The following is a 17,193-nucleotide window of genomic DNA, read 5'->3' as shown; positions in this document are numbered from 1 at the left end:
CAGGGAACATCTTCTTAGAAGGGTAGAAAGATTGTAAGAGCCAGAAAAACAAGAAGTGTGCAGTGAAACCATCTCTTCTAGAAATGGCTTAGCAAATAAAACCTGGAAAATCACAATACCAATAAACATGTCATCTCAAAAGAGGAAATAATTCAGAACTATAGGTGACTTAATGACTGTCCAGGAGAGGGAAAATTAGCCATTCCCAAATGTAAGTCCTCTAATTAGCTATCCAATACAAAGTGGTCAGCCTTCAAACCAAATATACACAAACAAAAAAACTACTCAACAATTTGCATTCATGTGCATGCACAAACACACATGCATATACAGAGAAACTCACATACATACACTCACATAAATATAAGGCATTTATTCTAGAAGGTATTAATTTGAGAATGGGGGCCTTGAAAGAAGAGAATATGGGAAATAAAAGAAGGAGAAGAGGGAAGAAGGAAGATAATGTGATTATATTGCAATTAAAATATATTATTTTAAAAAAAGAGTGCAGCCTCTGGTAAGTTAGCCACACACTCAAGAATATATAAGAAATACAAATTGAACTTAATGGGTTTAAGATAAAAGCAAGTAAGTAAAGTTGAGAGTCATATGATCAAAAGATATTATACAAAATTTTCAAAGAACTAATAAAAATGTTTCTAAAAGAAAGATACACAGAGTAATTAGCATCACATAGACTTGCTAACAACAACAAAAACAGAACAATGGGCTACTAATTTTTATGAAGACAAACCAAGGTGTCTGCAAAGTTAGCTACATAAAGTCATGCTACTTTGCTATAACATTATGTTGTAAAGGCATGCAGATGTGCAGCAAGAATGAAAGAACAATCCTTTGATGTCACCCTTTGAGACACAGAGGCAGGCAGATGGCTGTGATTTGGAGGCCAACCTTGACTACATAACAAGTTCCAAGACATAGTAGGTTAGAAAAAAAAAGAACAGACTCAAAAAAATAATAATAAAATAAAATATGAAGATGTAGAGTTGGTCAGACTGTTGTGGTTAAACCCAGTTATCACAAAACAAAGCAAAAAAATGTTCTAATGTGAAATGTGAAATGGCAAGGTAAGAGGTTGGAGTAGTGGTGGACAGGAATGAGAGTCGAATAATAAAGGGCAGGGTGAGAGCAACCTGGCTTCAGAAGATTCATGTATGGACATTTTCAAAGAGAAACTTCAGTAGATGTTAAAAATAAAAAAGAAAAGAAAGAAAAAGAAAGCTAAAGAGATGGCTAAACAATTGAGACTACACACTGGCTTTGCAGAGAGCCTGCGTTCAGGTCCCCCCCTCTGCTTTGAGTGACTCACAACTGTCTGTAATGGCAATTTAAAGAATGTGACATCTGCTCCCTATGTCTATACTCGTGCATACCTGCTTCTCCCACCACAAACACAAACATATGCAAAACTGAAAATTAAATGTAAAATAAATAAATAAAGCTGAGAATATATTTTAGTAACAGGAAAGAAGGAAGAAAGAACAAAGAGAAGGATTCAGATATTAAGTGTTTCAACACCAGGGAATGTATATTCCTGGATCTCTCCACAAAATTCATGAAAATAATTGCAGTAATTGCTATTTTGTATGTAAATGTCTCAACATATTATTTCAGAATGACATAAACTGAGAGAATCAAATCATCTTTAGAAAGTAGGTGATAAAAAAAAAAGTAAAAAGTGTTATTTGTAAATTTTAATTTCACATTCTTGTATGTCAAATTTTCAGTAAAGTAATGAATTGATAAGCCTACAAGGGTTGATATTTTTAAATTATGATTAATTTTTTCTACAGTAAAATGCCTAGATATTAGCAGTGACTGTTTCATCTCTAGTTCATAGTTGAATTAAACTGTTGTGTCAGAGATGCCAAAGAATGCAAATACACACACACATACATGCACACACACACACATACACACACACATACATGCACACACACATGCACACACACACACACATACATGCACACACACGTGCACACACACATACACACACATACATGCACGCGCACATGCACACACACACATACACACACACATACATGCACACACACATACACACACACATACATGCACACACACATACACACATACATGCACACACACATGCACACACACACATACACACACACACACACACACACACACTCTCTACATAAAACCATAAAGTATACTGGCTACTGTTCTGAAACCCATAAGCTGTGTACAAATGGAAAATACTCATGCATATGAGACAGAATGTACATTAGTAACATTATAGTAAGCTTTCCTCCTGGGAAATTCTGTAATAAACAAGCTATATAAGTCAAATTTTTTGAAAATACCTAAAACTAATAAATAGGTCAGAAGAACCCATATCTAGATGATCTGAGAAGGAAAGAATACAGCCACTGACCCAAAGTTAACTGTCAGTGTTCTCCTATCATTAGGCTACTTTAATGCCTTATCAGATCATTATTTTCTTGTGAGTCTTCTCTTTGAACTTAAGTGGTGGAAAGTGGCAAATGGCATGCATTCAATGACCGCAACACTGTCACACAATGATTAATTGTCATGAATATAAGTTAAGATCCAGCCACAAGGACCTTGTCTTCACCCATGTATCATGATTAATGGGTTGCATGGCTGAACTGCACTTCGAAAAGTAAATAAACGCACCAGAGTCAAAGTCAATTGTGGAATAACTCAGATATATTTTGAGGAAATAGATAGGATCTTGATCATAAAATTTCTATAGTTACAAGGTAAAAAAAACTATTCAAGCACCTTATGAAGTAACAGGAATCTATTACTGCATTCATCTTCCTTTTGAAACATTCATTGCCTTTCTTACTGCTTAAGACTGTGAAACATTCCCGGTGTACATATTTAGGCTGATGTAGAAGAGTGCTGTTCTCTAGAACAAAAGAACAGTGTATGTGATGTTACTGGTGAAAATGAAATTGTTTGAAATTAAAAAAGAAGGAGCAATTCTCAAATTCATTTGGAATAACAAAAAAACAAACAAACAACAACAACAACAACAAGCAGGATAGCGAAACTATTCTCACAATAAAAGAACTTCTAGGGGAATCACCATCCCTGCCTTCAATCTGTACTACAGAGAAATAGTGTTAAAGACTGGGTGGTATTGGTACAGAGACAGGCAGGTAGATCAATGGAATAGAATTGAAATCCCAGAAATGAAACCACACATCTACAGTCACATGATCTTTGACAAAGGAGCTAAAATCATCCAGTGGAAAAAAGACAGCATTTTCAACAAATCGTGCTGATTCAACTGGCAGTCAGCTTGTAGAAGAATGTAAATTGATCCATTATTTAAAAAAATTATCCATTCTTATCTCCCTTTTCAAAGCTCAAGTCCAAGAGGATCAGGGACCTTAGCATAGAAGCAGACACACTGAAACTAAAAGAACAAAAGTGGGGGAAAGCCTCAAACACATGGGCACAGGGGAAATTTTCCTGAACAGAATGTCAATGGATATGCTGTAAGATCGTGAAATGACAAATGGGATCTCATAAAATTGAACAGTTTCTGTAAGGCAAAGGAGATACTGTCAATAGAACAAAACAGTAACCAACAGATTGGGAAAAATTTCTTTATCAATCGCACATATGGTAGAGGGCTAATATGCAATATATACAAAGAACTCAAGAAGTTAGACTACAGAGAACCAAGTAAGCCTATTACAAAACGGGGAACAGAGATAAAGAATCTGAACTGAGGAATATCAAATGGCTGAGAAGCACCTAAAGAAATGTTGAATATCCTTAGTCATCAGGGAAATGCAAATTCAAAATAATCCTGAGATTCCACCTCACACTAGTCAGAATGGCTAAGATCAGAAACTCAGGTGACAACAGATGCTGGCAAGGATATGGAACTGTGTGACCACAAGACATCATCTCAGTCAACATAGCTTCTCACCCTCTATGCTTCATTCCATATCACACTGCTGATGGCTATTCTCTGAGTCCAGCAACAATCCCTCTTCCTGTCTATTTCCCAAGGTAGGTTACCACCATGCCAGCCATACACATCCCAATTCCATGGCAGGTCCAGTGTCCTGCCACCACACACTCTCTTGAACTCAATTAAGTTGCCACATGAAAGAGCACACACACATAACACAATAAACTCTGATCCAATTGATAAGATATAATTTGCTCATCTAAACATACAAAGCCCTGTACACACTCACCCCTTAAGAATATTCATAACAACATGTAAATGTGCAGAGAGGAATTTTAACATCTGCCTCCATGTTCTCCATGTTCTCCATGTTCTCCTCTTCTCTAGTCTCCTCCTCCTCTGGAACTTTTCTCCCTCCTTCTCATCCAATGACAGGCCTCATTATGTCCTGTATCTGCCTTCACCTGTATAATGATATCATCCTACATAGTACTATCTGAGGACCCAGCTATACCACTCCTGGGCCTACACGCAAAAGATGTTTCAACATACAACAAGGACACATGTTCATAGCAGCCTTGTATATATAGTTGGAAGCTGGAAACAACCTAGATGTCCTTCAACAGAGGAATAGATACAGAAAATGTGGTACATCTACACAATGGAGTACTACTCGGCTATCAAAAGCAATAACTTCATGAAATTCATAGACAAATAGATAGAACTAGAAAATGTCATTCTGATAAGGCCTCTGGGAACAGGAAGATAGGGGCAGTCCAGCTGCAGGAGCCTTGCAGTCCAGACTGTGCCCTGATCTGAACAGACCCAGTCAAACAGCTCCCTGCACACAAATCCCATGGGAGGAAGAGCTAGACCTTCACAGGGGCAGACATGCCTGGGAAACCAGAGGAGACTACTCTGTGCCCACATTTCTGACTCTATAGGAAAATACCTAGTGCCATCAGCCCCCCCCCCCCCGCACACAAGGACCCAGAAGTAGGGGCAGGAACTTGTGGTTACTTGTGGAGGCAGACAGGAATTGTATGTAGATCTCTCCTGAGACACGCAATCAGAATATGGCAATTACATAGGTGAATGCCTGCAGCAAACCACTGAACTGAGAGCCAGTCCCACGTTGAAGGAGTCAGAGAAAGGACTAAAAGAGCTGAAGTGGCTTGAGACCCCATATGAACAACAATACCAACCACCAGAGCTTTCCAAGGACTAAGCCACTACCCAAAGACTATACATGGACTGACCCTGGGCTCCAACTGCATAGGTAGCAGTGAATAGCCTAGAAAGGGCACCAGTGGGAGGGGAAGCCCTTGATCCTGCCAAGGCTGAACTCCAGTAAATGGGCTTCTTGGGGGAAGGGCGGTAATGGGGGGAGGATGGGGAGGGAAACACTCATATAGAAGAGGAGAGGAAAGGTTTAGGGGTATGTTGGCCTGGAAACTGGGAAAGGGAATAACATTTGAAATGTAAATACAAAATACCCAATTTAATAAAGATGGAAAAAAAAAAGAAACAGAAAATGTCATCCTGAGTGAAGTAACACAGTCACAGAAAAACATAGGTGGTATGCACTCACTGATAAGTGGGTATACACCCAAAAGCTCAGATTACCCAAGATACAATCCACATCAAGCTCAAGAATAAGGATGATCAAAGTATGCTGCTTCAATCCTTTTTAGAAGGGGGAGCAAAAATATTCATAGGAGGGGATATGGAGACAAAGTTTGGAGCAGAGACTGAAGGAATGGCCATTCAGAGACTGCCCCACCTGGGGATCCATCCCATGTCCATATAGCCACCAAATCCAGACAATATTCCTGTGCCAAGGAGCGCATGCTGACAGGAGGCTGATATAGCTATCTCCTGAGAGCATCACAAATACAGAGGCAAATGTTCACAGTAAACCACTGAACTGAGAACATGGTCCTCAACGGAGGAGTTAGAGAAAGGATTGAAGGAGATGAAGGGGTTTTCAACCCCAGAAGAACAACAATACCAACCAACCAGAGCTCCCAGGGACTAAAACACCATCCAAAGAGTACACACAGACAGACACATGACTCCACCGTATATGTAGAAGAGGATAGCCTTGTTGGACACGAATGGGAAGAGAAGCCTTTGATTCTGCCAAGGCTGGACTCCTCCCCACACCCACTCCCAGTGTATTAGAATGTCAGGGCAGGGAGGCAGGAAGGGTTGGGTGGTTGGGTGGGGGAAATGGGACAACATTTGAAATGTAAATTTAAAAATATCCAATAAAAGTAAATAAATTCATTAAGTGATGAAGATCATTCACTTTTCTTTGTGAATTTATGTCACTATGTTTTGTTTCTTTTTTTTATTTTTTTACTGGTTCTTTGTGAATTTCACATTATACAAACCAATCTCACGCATCTTCCCCTCCCCTTGCACTCTCCCTCCATCCTTTCAACCTCCTCTTCAACTGAGGAAAAAGTCTCCTTGTGGAAGCTGTATTGTGTTGCAGTGTGTTCTTACTTCTTTGCTTGGAAATGTTTGCTGCAATAATTGTTTGATCTGCTACAAGGCCTCTGACTTCTGCTACTATTTCAATACTGGAACCTTGCTGAGACTTGTATCATACATTCTGTTGTTGGTCTGTGTCATGGTATCCTAAAGTTTTGGATCTATAGGACCAGCCCCTTCATGCACTCTAGCAGTTCATTGATGGTATAGATTTTGAGATGAACCAATTCAAAGCCCTGGATATGGGTCTGAGAGGTGTCTGAGCTTGTTAGTGGGCCAACTCTCCCACTTTCGTGCCCTCTGGATAGTTCATCAACAATCCTTCCAAAGATGACCAGCTCTACCCTGCTACCCAGGAGAAATACAGGGCCTGCTCTTCCAAGTGTTGAAGCCTTTGAGGGACATGGTTAGTTTTCCCACTCTCATGACTCCAGGGCCAGCTCTTCTGCCTGTCAGAGATGGCAAAGAACAAGGAGGGGGCGAAATGTATATCTCCTTCAGCTATACAACAATGCAGTAGACAAGGGTCAGGGCCAGCTCTCCCACACACACAGCCTTCAGGCCATGGCCAGCTCACCTATGCCACTGCCCTCAGGATCAGTTCTGCTTTAAGGCCCAGGTGTGGTGCAGACCTTGCTCCCCTGAGAGCTGTAGCAAGTGAGAGGCAAGTCCACCCTCTCCTCTCAATACCCAGCTGTCCTGCTTTCATAGGTGGTGAGGGACAAGGAAGGTAAGAAGGGCATCTTTACCAAGTCTGTGTTATCACACAGCAATCAAGAGTCAGGGCTGCTTTTCTCCATGCTCATGCCCTCTGGGCCTAGTCATTCACAATCCTTCTCAGAGCCAGCTCTACTGTACTGTCTAGGTAAGATGCAGGACACACTCTGCTGAGTGCTACAGAAGGTGAGAGGCAGGGGCAGCCCTCCTGCTTTCATCATCCCAGGACCAACTCTACCAAGAAACCCAAGTGAGGGTGATACTAGTTCTGCACTATCCTTGCAAATTAAAATAGCCCCGGGCAGCAGCCCAGACCAAGGATGTCCACCTGGCCATTGGTAGCAACAAACCCCTGCTGCTGCCTGGTCACAAACCCAGACCTGTCCCAAGGTGTCAGCACAGGCCAGGACCCCACAATCATTTTGAGTGGCATCACATCATGTTGTTGCTCACTACCCCTCAAGTCTTCAGTTCTGCTTCTCTTTATGGTGCCCCCATCTTTCTGTTTTTCTTTCTCTTCCATTTCTCTCACACGTACCTGCTATTCTTAGTGATGGACTGGGTCTCTTCAGTATCTGGGGTTGGGTCCTCTCAAGGATACTCTCAGAAGTGCTATGCCCTGATATTGCATTATGGTGCCAGGCAGGGCTCATTTCAGGTATGGTCTGCCAACCTACTTCTACCTCCAACTCCTGGCCTGCTAGACACTGGACTCATGGTCATTTCAGGCTAGCTTCCTGCCCAGGTTCCAAGGCTCCAGTTTGGTAGTCATCTTGGGCTTGCTCCCCATCTGGTTTGCCCAAGGGGCTCCATCTATCTCAGGCTCACTCTTGCTTAGGGCCTGCAATCGTAGGTAGGGTTCTAGTCTCCAGCTTACCCCATATTCTGGAAGCTCGTCTGGGCCTGCATGGTGCTGTGGTGGTCACCTCAGGCCAGCTGCCTGCCTAGGCCCTCTGCTTCTAGATTAGTGGTTGTCTTAGGCTCACTGTTTTTTGAGAATGGAAGGCTACTAATCATTTAAATGTTCATAGGTCAGAGCAGAGTGTAGACAAAGTCTCTCCACTCTGCCACCTACTGACACACATGTGACACAACAGCCACATTTGCAATACTTCTGGGGGAGAGATATTTCTTTTTAATAGGATAAGTAATAAATGTTAATTAAAAGTTTTACATATGACTAACAGCATTGACTTGGTCAAACATCTACATGTCTGTAGAATCCTATCACATACAGAGTAGTAAAACTTTGTCTAAGAAAGCAGGTGAGCTAACTACAGATTTTCACTTCTCTCATATTTCCGCCAAGCCTAGTGCCCAGCCTCAACTCCAGCTCTGTAGCAGACTATCTGCTGAGGTTTCACCTCACTCTTTCCTCCATTCCTAGACATCTAAGCAAATCCTGGTGGAAAACATTTATTTGCTCTTTTCCTTTCTCCTATGAAACAACTCACCTCTGCCCTAGGCCAGCCCTAATCTTAAGTGTTAGTTCCTAATAACTACAAACATATATTACCCAGAATCAAAGTGGTCAAAATTATTAGCATCCCCGAAGAATTCCTTACCAGGCAACATATACCCAGTACACCCTAAGAAAACAAAAAAGTCAAAAGAAACCAATGGATCGCATAGTCACCCAGTGAAAACAAGACATAATATCAGCATCTAGAATTGCAGTCTCCTAAACCCAGATGCCCGAATGCTAGGGTGAAAACACAGTTAACAGTGGCCAGGACAATTTGTCTCCATTAAAGGCCAGCAACCCTACCACAGCAGGCCCTGAATATGCCAACATAGCTGGAGCACAAGACAAAAGCATTAAAATAGCCTTTATGAATATACTTCCTAAACAGGAAGTTAATAGACTCCTTTAAAAAATCTATGAAAGCACGACGGAAGAAAATGAATTAAACTGTTCAAAAACAGAAAGTGGTAATAGAATCAGTAAAGGAAGTTAAAACTAAACAAAATCTGGAAGTGAAAATTTAGTAACTTAAAAAGCAGAAATTAAAGACTTTCTAGAATTCAATGAAAGACAGCACAACTAAACTTATTGGCAAAATGGAGGATATTCTTAGAGTTTATTATACTAAGTGCTTACATTTAAAAATAAATGGAGAGATCTCACACTAGTAACTTAATTGGATACATGAAATCTCTAGAGCAAAAAGAAATAAGCACACCCAAGAGGAGTAAACAAAGATAACAAGAAATAATCAGTCTGAGGGCTAAAATCAATAAAATAGAGACAAAGGGAATAATACAAAAAATCAAAGAAACAAAGAGTTTGAGAAAATCAACAAAATAAACCCTTATCCAAACTAGCTAGAAGAAGAGAGAATATCCAAGTTGACAAAATCAGAAAAGAGAGTATATAACAACAGACATCAAGGAAATCCATAAAAACAAAAGGACATACATTTAAAAAAAACCTATACCCCACCAAACTGGAAAACCTAAAGGAATTGATAATTTTCTCAGTAGGTATTATTGACCAAAGTTGAATCAAGTTTATATAAACAATTTAAATAGACCTATATTCTATAATAAAATAGATTCAGTCATTTTTCTCCCAAAAAAATTAAAAAAAAGCACATGGCCAGATGGTTTTAGAGAAAAAAGCAGACATTTAGAGAAAAATTAATGCCAATACTCCTTAAATTATTTCAGAAAACAGAAACAGAAAGACCATTGCCCAATTCATCATTTTATGATGCCACAGTTACTTTGATACCCAAACCACATAAACACTCAATCAAAAAAGAGTATAGAAGAGCAATTTCTCTTATGAACATAAGTACAAAAATAGTCAATAAAATATTTACAAACCAAATCCAAGAAAACAAAAGATCATCCACCATGGTCAAGTAGGCTTCATCCTAGAGAGGTAGGAATGGTTCAACAAGGATAAAGATATATGCAATCCAACATATAAACAAACTGAAGGATGAAAAGTACACGCTCATCTTATTAGATGCAAAAAAAGGCCTTTGACCATGTCACTCACAGACCTGCCCTCCCACAAATGGTACAGATGGGCCAAAAACACCTGCTTGCCCCCATGCCAGTCACCCAGGAATATGCTAGCTGTGTGGCCATCCTGCAGCAGGAAACACTACAATGTACATGTAGGTGGTAGACAGATTGGCGAGAAGGAGAAGTGGAACGGCTTGAGCACTATGAAGAGAGATGGCACTGGAGACTAAAAGATGGAAACGAGTAGCCTGTTGTGAGTGAGCAGTCCTGCCACCTGGGACCGAAGTGAGGTCCCAGCCCAAGCTGCCTCTGAGAACCAGATCTGGGTCTGTGACTAAGAAACAAGCAGGGGTCTGTGGCTCACATTACAACTAGAAAACAAAAGGTCCTGATCAGGAAAGCCACTAGGAACCATGTGGATGTTCAGGGACTATGCAAAAATGGCCCCATCCCTCACTGGTTGCTGTGCTCTGGAGGACTGGCCCCACCTCTCACTAACAGCAGTATGGAGAGCGGGCCCTATGCCTCACCTGGGCAGCACAGTAAAGCTGGCCCTAGTGGAAGGGATGCAGGCTCAATAGAGAAACTAACCAGACCACTCTTCTGTCTGCTGTGAGGTGACATGCTGCAGGGGTAATGCACCTCCCAACCCCCACCCCCATCTTTCCCCTTACCACCTGAGGTAGTCAGTAGTCAGTAGAGCTGATCCCGAGGGCATGAGAGGAGAAAAGCTGTAGCACTGGGAGAATGGACACAGAACCTTGCCTGGGCAACACGGTAGAGCAATCCCTGGTGGCAAAGGCATAAGTAAGCCATTCCTGAGTGTTTAAGAAAAGGGGGAGGTGGCCCAGCTCCTTGATAGCTGCAGCACTTGGGGAAGTAGATCCAGCAACTCTGGTGACTGGGCACCAGAGTGACTGAACTGTGTGGCTCTGAAGGTGTGGGTGCAGTTGAGTCAGACCTAAGAACATGGGAGGAGATCTGAGCCTACATATGGTGCTTGAGCAGGGCTGTAGAGCTTTCCCTGGTGGTGCAGATAAGGGAGAGTTAAATACTGACCAGCTCAGCTACTACCCAGGCCCATATCCAGGGCTCTGAGTTGACCCACTCCAAAATGTATATCATCTGTGAATGTCTGAGATGCATTCAGGTGGGCCAGTCCTTCTGATGAAAAACTACAGGAGTTCCATTAACACGGGAGAAAAATAGGTTAAGTCCCAGTAAGATCCAATACTGATATCACAGAAGCAAGAGATCTAGAAGCAGACCAATGACTTATTGCAAAGAACATTTTTTGAATGAATGTGTGGAGAGAGTGATACACTGTGGGACACACTGCAATGTACTACAGCACACACTCTAACGTACTACAGCTTACACAGTTAGACATTTTCTCGTTTCTGCTCTTGTACGTTTGTGTGCTTGTATGTTTTATTGTGGAGGCAGGTTGTAATGGTGAAGGGCAGATATGAAGGGACAGGGAGATGAGCAAGACTGGGATACATGACATGAAACTCATGAAGAATTACTAAAAATTAAAAAAAAAACGGTTTTTACAAACAAAAAAAAAGCCCAGACATTTTGGAATTGAATTGAATACCCAAATATAAACCCACGCACTAATAGCATCTTTATCAAATGATGCTGATCAATCTGAATGACTGCATGCAGAAGAATCCAAATAGATGCATAGTCCTCACCCTGACCAAAACTCAACTCCAAATGGATCTAAGACCTTAACATAAAACTAGATCCATTGTGCCAGATAGAAGAGAAAATTGAGAATAGCCTCGAACTCATTTTCACAAGAGAAAACTTCTTGTACAGAATACTAATAGAGCAGGCACTAAGATAAACAATAAATTAAACCTCACAAAACTGAGAGGCTTCTGTGCAGCAAAGGACACTGTCCATCAAAGTAGAAACCTACAGAATGGTAAAAGTGTTTTATCAACCTCACATTCAGTAGAAGGTTCATATCCATGCAGTGCGTATAAAACTGGATTTTGATAAAAAAAAATAACCCAATTTAAAGATGGAGTACAGATATAAACAGAATTCTCAAAAGAGAAGATTTAAATAGCTGAGAAATACTTAAATGTTCAATATCCTTAGTCATCATGAAAATACAAATCAAAACTACTTTGAAATATCACATTATACCCCTCAGAATGGCTAGACCAATAAAAACAAGTGACAGTCTATGCTGGGTGGATGGAGAATGAGGAAACCACTCACCCATTGCTTGTGGGAGTACAAACTTGTACTGGCACTGTTGAAATCAGTGTGGTTCAGACACAAAGTGAAACAACCCAGATGTCCCCTGACAGATTTGCACATGGCATATTACTCAGCTATTAAAAAATGGCATCATGAATTTTGCAGGGAAATGGACGGAAATAGGAAAATTCATCCAGAGTGATGTAACCCAGACCCAAAAAGACAAATATGAGAAGCATTCACTATATGTGGATATTAGTTGTTAAGTCAATGATAACCAAGATACAATCTGTAGAACCACAGAAGTTAGGCATAGAGTATGGGACTAGGGATATATTTCTCTAGGAAAGGGATATAGAATAAATACTTACAGATTAACCTAAGGGAGCTGGAGTGAAAAGATCTGTTGGAGAATTGGAGAGAAGAGAGGAACTGGGGAGAGAATACGGATAGAGACAGCTAAAGTTTAACAGATAATCTCATACAGTAGATGTTGCTTGTCTTAGTCACTGTTCTATTGGTGTGAAAAGACATAATGACTAAGGCAACTCTTATAAAAGAAAGCATTTAGTTAGAGGCTTACTTATATTTCAGAGGTTCAGTCCATTTTCACCATGGCAAGCAATGTGGTTACATGCATGGAGAGAGAGAGAGAAAGAGAGAGAGAGAGAGAGACAGAGACAGAGACAGAGAGACAGAGAGACAGAGACAGAGAGACAGAGACAGAGACAGACACAGAGACAGAGAGAGACAGAGAGAGGAGAGACAGAGAGAGATACTGCCATGGACTTTTGAAACTTGAAACGGCAAAGTCTACCCTGAGTGAACCACTAATTCTAACAAAGCTGTGCCTACTCTGGAAAGGTAACATTTCCTAATCTTTCTCAAATAGTGCCACTTGCTTGTGACTAAGTACTCAAATATATGAACCTATTGAGTCCATTCTTATTCAAAACATCACATTACCATATATATATATATATATATACATATATATATATATATATGAAAGTAAACTAATTGAAATCTCCAAATTTGAAGGACACTGAGCCCCAACTAGATACCTCTTGTCACCAAATGAAGCTTCCAGTACTAGGAACTGGTTACATCTAATTATGTTAGCAAAAGATGTTGTTTGGAAAGCCCCAAACAGCATAGGCTATTGTCACAAGACAGATTGACAGAAATGTACTACTGCTAAAAACAGCGCCTACATAACTCTTTGAACATGAAGAAATCTAAAGCTGGTGCTTACATAAAGCTCACACCCCTACATGCTAGCCTCTTTGAGGAAGAGATTCTGCAGAGTATCAAAGGAAAAATGTAAACCGAACCATAAACCCTTTGATTTACAATGGTGTCTTCCCTACAAGATATGCTAATTCAACATGATACAAAGTTTGTGGGAATAACCAACCACTATCTGATTTTACTAAACTACTCCATGAGACAGAAACCATGCTTTGTGGAGCACTGCTTCGGTGGCCATGAATCTGAAACTAGATATCGCAGGAAACTAGGATGAAACCAAATACCACTGTCCTAAAAATAACATTCAAAAAGTAGCAATAAAATGACTTGCAATGACATTTGTCTATACTCATAGACCAGTGCTGAGCCATCATCAGAGAAGTATCTTCCTATATCACACATGAGACCAAATATGGAGATTCACAGCCAGGCATTATTCAGAGAGTGTGAGAGCTTGGAACAATGAGCCCTAAAGGAAATGTGAGGGACCCTATAAAGGAGTAGGTAGGAAAAGCATAAGGGCAAGAAGGAAAGACCACCAAGAAAACTCTGTCAACAGAATCAAGGCCTATGTGAAACCCACAGAGAATGGGGCAGCACGCACAGGACCTGACCAGATCTAAACCAGATGGGGTCCTAGAGCTGAAGGGAGAAGTGGATACATGCTCTAACCCTATCCCAGAAGCAATGAATGTCCAATTTATAACCACTTTTAAATGAAAATATAGTTTCCTCCATGGGAGTCTTACTGGAAAAACAAACTGGTCTTATGGTAGGCTGCATGCCCTGCAGTAGATCACCAACAGAAGACAAACTCAAGGGCATATTTGGAGATATATTGTCTCATAATGTTGTATCACAGTTCTTCTTTCTTTTTTAATCCTACCCTTTTATTTTTTTAATTTAATTTATATTTTCCCTCTCTCTTTTCTTTCCTTTGTATATATTTTGTGGCTTCCAGATTGGTATCCTTATTGTGCAAACAAGTGGGATTCTATCTCTATATTTGTTTCTTGTGCATTTTCTTGAGATCTTTTCCTTCTGTTTGTTTGTTTGTCCTATTGTGGTGTGGTTTTTTTTTTATCTCATTGTATGTTTTTAATCATTATCCTCTAGAAGCCTGTTTGTTTTCTAATGAAGGACAGAAAAGGGTGAATCTGAATGGAAAATGAAATGTGCGTAAAGGAGGCATTTATCTAACTTGTAGAGCAATGATATCAGACAGATGATGTAAGTGAAGAGAACGAATGGTAGAATGTGCTATTCACCCAGGACAACTGCCATTATTGATTTTATCAATGCTTACTCAACTGGGGCTAAGGTCTCATAAAAGACCCAGTAGGTAAAGGTTTATACCAGATTCCTACAGTTCATTCCACAAGGACTCCTTAGCTTTGTAGATACAAAGGACAGGAGAAGATGGCGGTAAATTTGAATTGTTTCAGTAACTTGTCTATAGTGATGAAAATGAGAAGTGTGAATACTATCAATAATAAAATAACCTACCTGTGCCAAATGGCTTATATCTATAGATGGCAATAGTGTAAGGGACTGTCTGGGAGTGAGTAGGAGGTTTTGAGCTAACAGGTTCAAAAAGCTACTATAAAAGGAATGCAATCTTTATTGGGTAAATTTTCTCAAAAGTGAAGAAAGGGCCTGCAGAACTATTCTCCAGCAAATCTGTGTCTGAGCTGCTTGCCAGGATTGTCACTTCCTTTGATATTTCCTGAAGAGTTTGGCCACATAGCAAAGTTTTAGCTAAAACTCTAAGCACAGACTTTTTTCCACCTAAATTTAAAGGCATAGCAAAATGATATGAGTAAATGCAAGATAACGTTTGTTAGCATGAAATGATGTAACTATTTTGTCTCATTCTTCACAAAGGAATGTTAGAATTATTCATAACTTGATGAGACTACTTTTTATCAAAACAGAAACATTTCTTTCCTTGTTTCTCACAGGAATCTCTCCATTAAATCACATCAGAGATCTATTTCAATCAAAATAAACCATGTGCACACACCCTTTGATATATCCCTATGTGTTGTAGTGATATTCTTCCACATGAGCAGATAAATGTGACATTCAAGAAAGTAAGGAAATTTTAGTTGATAAGTTAATTACTATATAAGGCAGTCTACTGAATTCTGCATGTAAGGATGGTCAAGAGTCATCTCTGAACAAGTGCCCAGTTTCTGATACATCCCCCAAAACAATTTGGAAATCTGTATTACTGTTTTCTAAAACATGGGTCCATCCATGTAATAATTTGCTATGTGTAATAATTTCCTCCATCACTGTACTCAGTTCTCTTCAGTAAGTAGAGCTTATGTGATTCTCATAGAAACTTTCAAATCCAAGGAGTTATCTTTCTAAAGAGCCGAGATATCTCTTTACTAGTAATCAAACAAATAATAACATGAATAATAATGAAAAAGTGATGATAATGCTATACTAGTATATTAATATTATTACCAAAGTTGTGTGTCACATACTGTAAATCGTTTAAATAGATTAACTTTTCATAAAACCCTCAGAAGCTTATTCTCTATGGTGGAAATGGAAACTTAGCCAAACTAAAGCCTTTCTTCAGCTAAGGAATGTTAAAAGCAGTGGTGAAAATTGATTGAGTTGAATCTAAAGCTGCTGTGTGTGTACAAGAGAGATGCTAAGGAGTTTAAATCAAGGTCTCTGGAAAACTTGTATCACAGACTTGGTTTCTCATAAGTCCTTCCAGAAATTCGCTATGTGTGAATATATATATATACATATATATATTGAATATATATTACTATATTACTTATTGGTGAATAGCCCTTGGTCAGTCTTTGCTAGGTGAATGGAGGAAACTTGAAAGGTCAGTTCAGCTTACCCACAAGGCTTGTGCTTTATAAGTACTTCTCAAATAAAAAGAAATATTGCTGCCTTTTAAAGAAGAGAACCAGCTTAAAAAGGACAGCCACACTAAGACTTTGTAACCTTGTATTGGTGCTGTGGTTAATGCATTGCGCCTTGAAGCAAAATGTCCACTTAAAATGAGATTTGGAACATTCTAATCAAGTGGCAGAAATAAATTTAAAAGCAGAAAAAAGAATAACTGTTGTCATTTCCTGAAGTTGAGTAGAACTTTCCCTTTTTTTCAGTTTCACTTTTTAATCCTGAGGCATTGCTTCAGTGTGTATACATTTATGCTAATCATATACCACAGCCACGGGTTCTTCTATCAATATGAAATGTTTTGTACTTGCTGTTTTTGTGCATCTTGTATTGTTATGTGCAATATACAAAATAATGTGTCTAACTATGCCATTTATGCTTTTGAAAGAAAAAGCAAATTACTTACTAAAGAGAATGGCATTTGCATGCATGTGTGTCAGCTTTCAAGCCATTTCCTTCTACAAAATATTGCTTTCTACACTTAGAAAATGCATCCATCCATCAGTTACAAACCATTTCAAAGCACTTTATGAATCTACAGAGCAAAATGTACTTATCTTACATTGGCAGTGTCCCAGCTGTTACAAAATTGCTATTGTCCTAATACTTACAAGGCAATTTTAGCATCAGTTAATAATTTTACAGGATAGATAACT

General features: G+C 39.6%; 1 non-coding gene across 1 annotated transcript; it reads right to left on the bottom strand.

The window, feature by feature from the left end:
* Positions 1 to 8,150: 8,150 nt before the first annotated feature.
* LOC120093455 (small nucleolar RNA SNORA17) lies at positions 8,151 to 8,278 on the bottom strand. Its single transcript, XR_015623623.1, has one exon. It is a non-coding gene; the product is annotated as a small nucleolar RNA SNORA17 (small nucleolar RNA).
* Between the last annotated feature and the right edge of the window lie 8,915 nt (positions 8,279 to 17,193).

The sequence above is a fragment of the Rattus norvegicus genome, chromosome 6 (assembly GCF_021556685.1).
Source record: "Rattus norvegicus strain SHRSP/BbbUtx chromosome 6, alternate assembly SHRSP_T2T, whole genome shotgun sequence".
NCBI lineage: Eukaryota > Metazoa > Chordata > Mammalia > Rodentia > Muridae > Rattus > Rattus norvegicus.
This window is presented reverse-complemented; position numbering and strand designations above follow the sequence as displayed.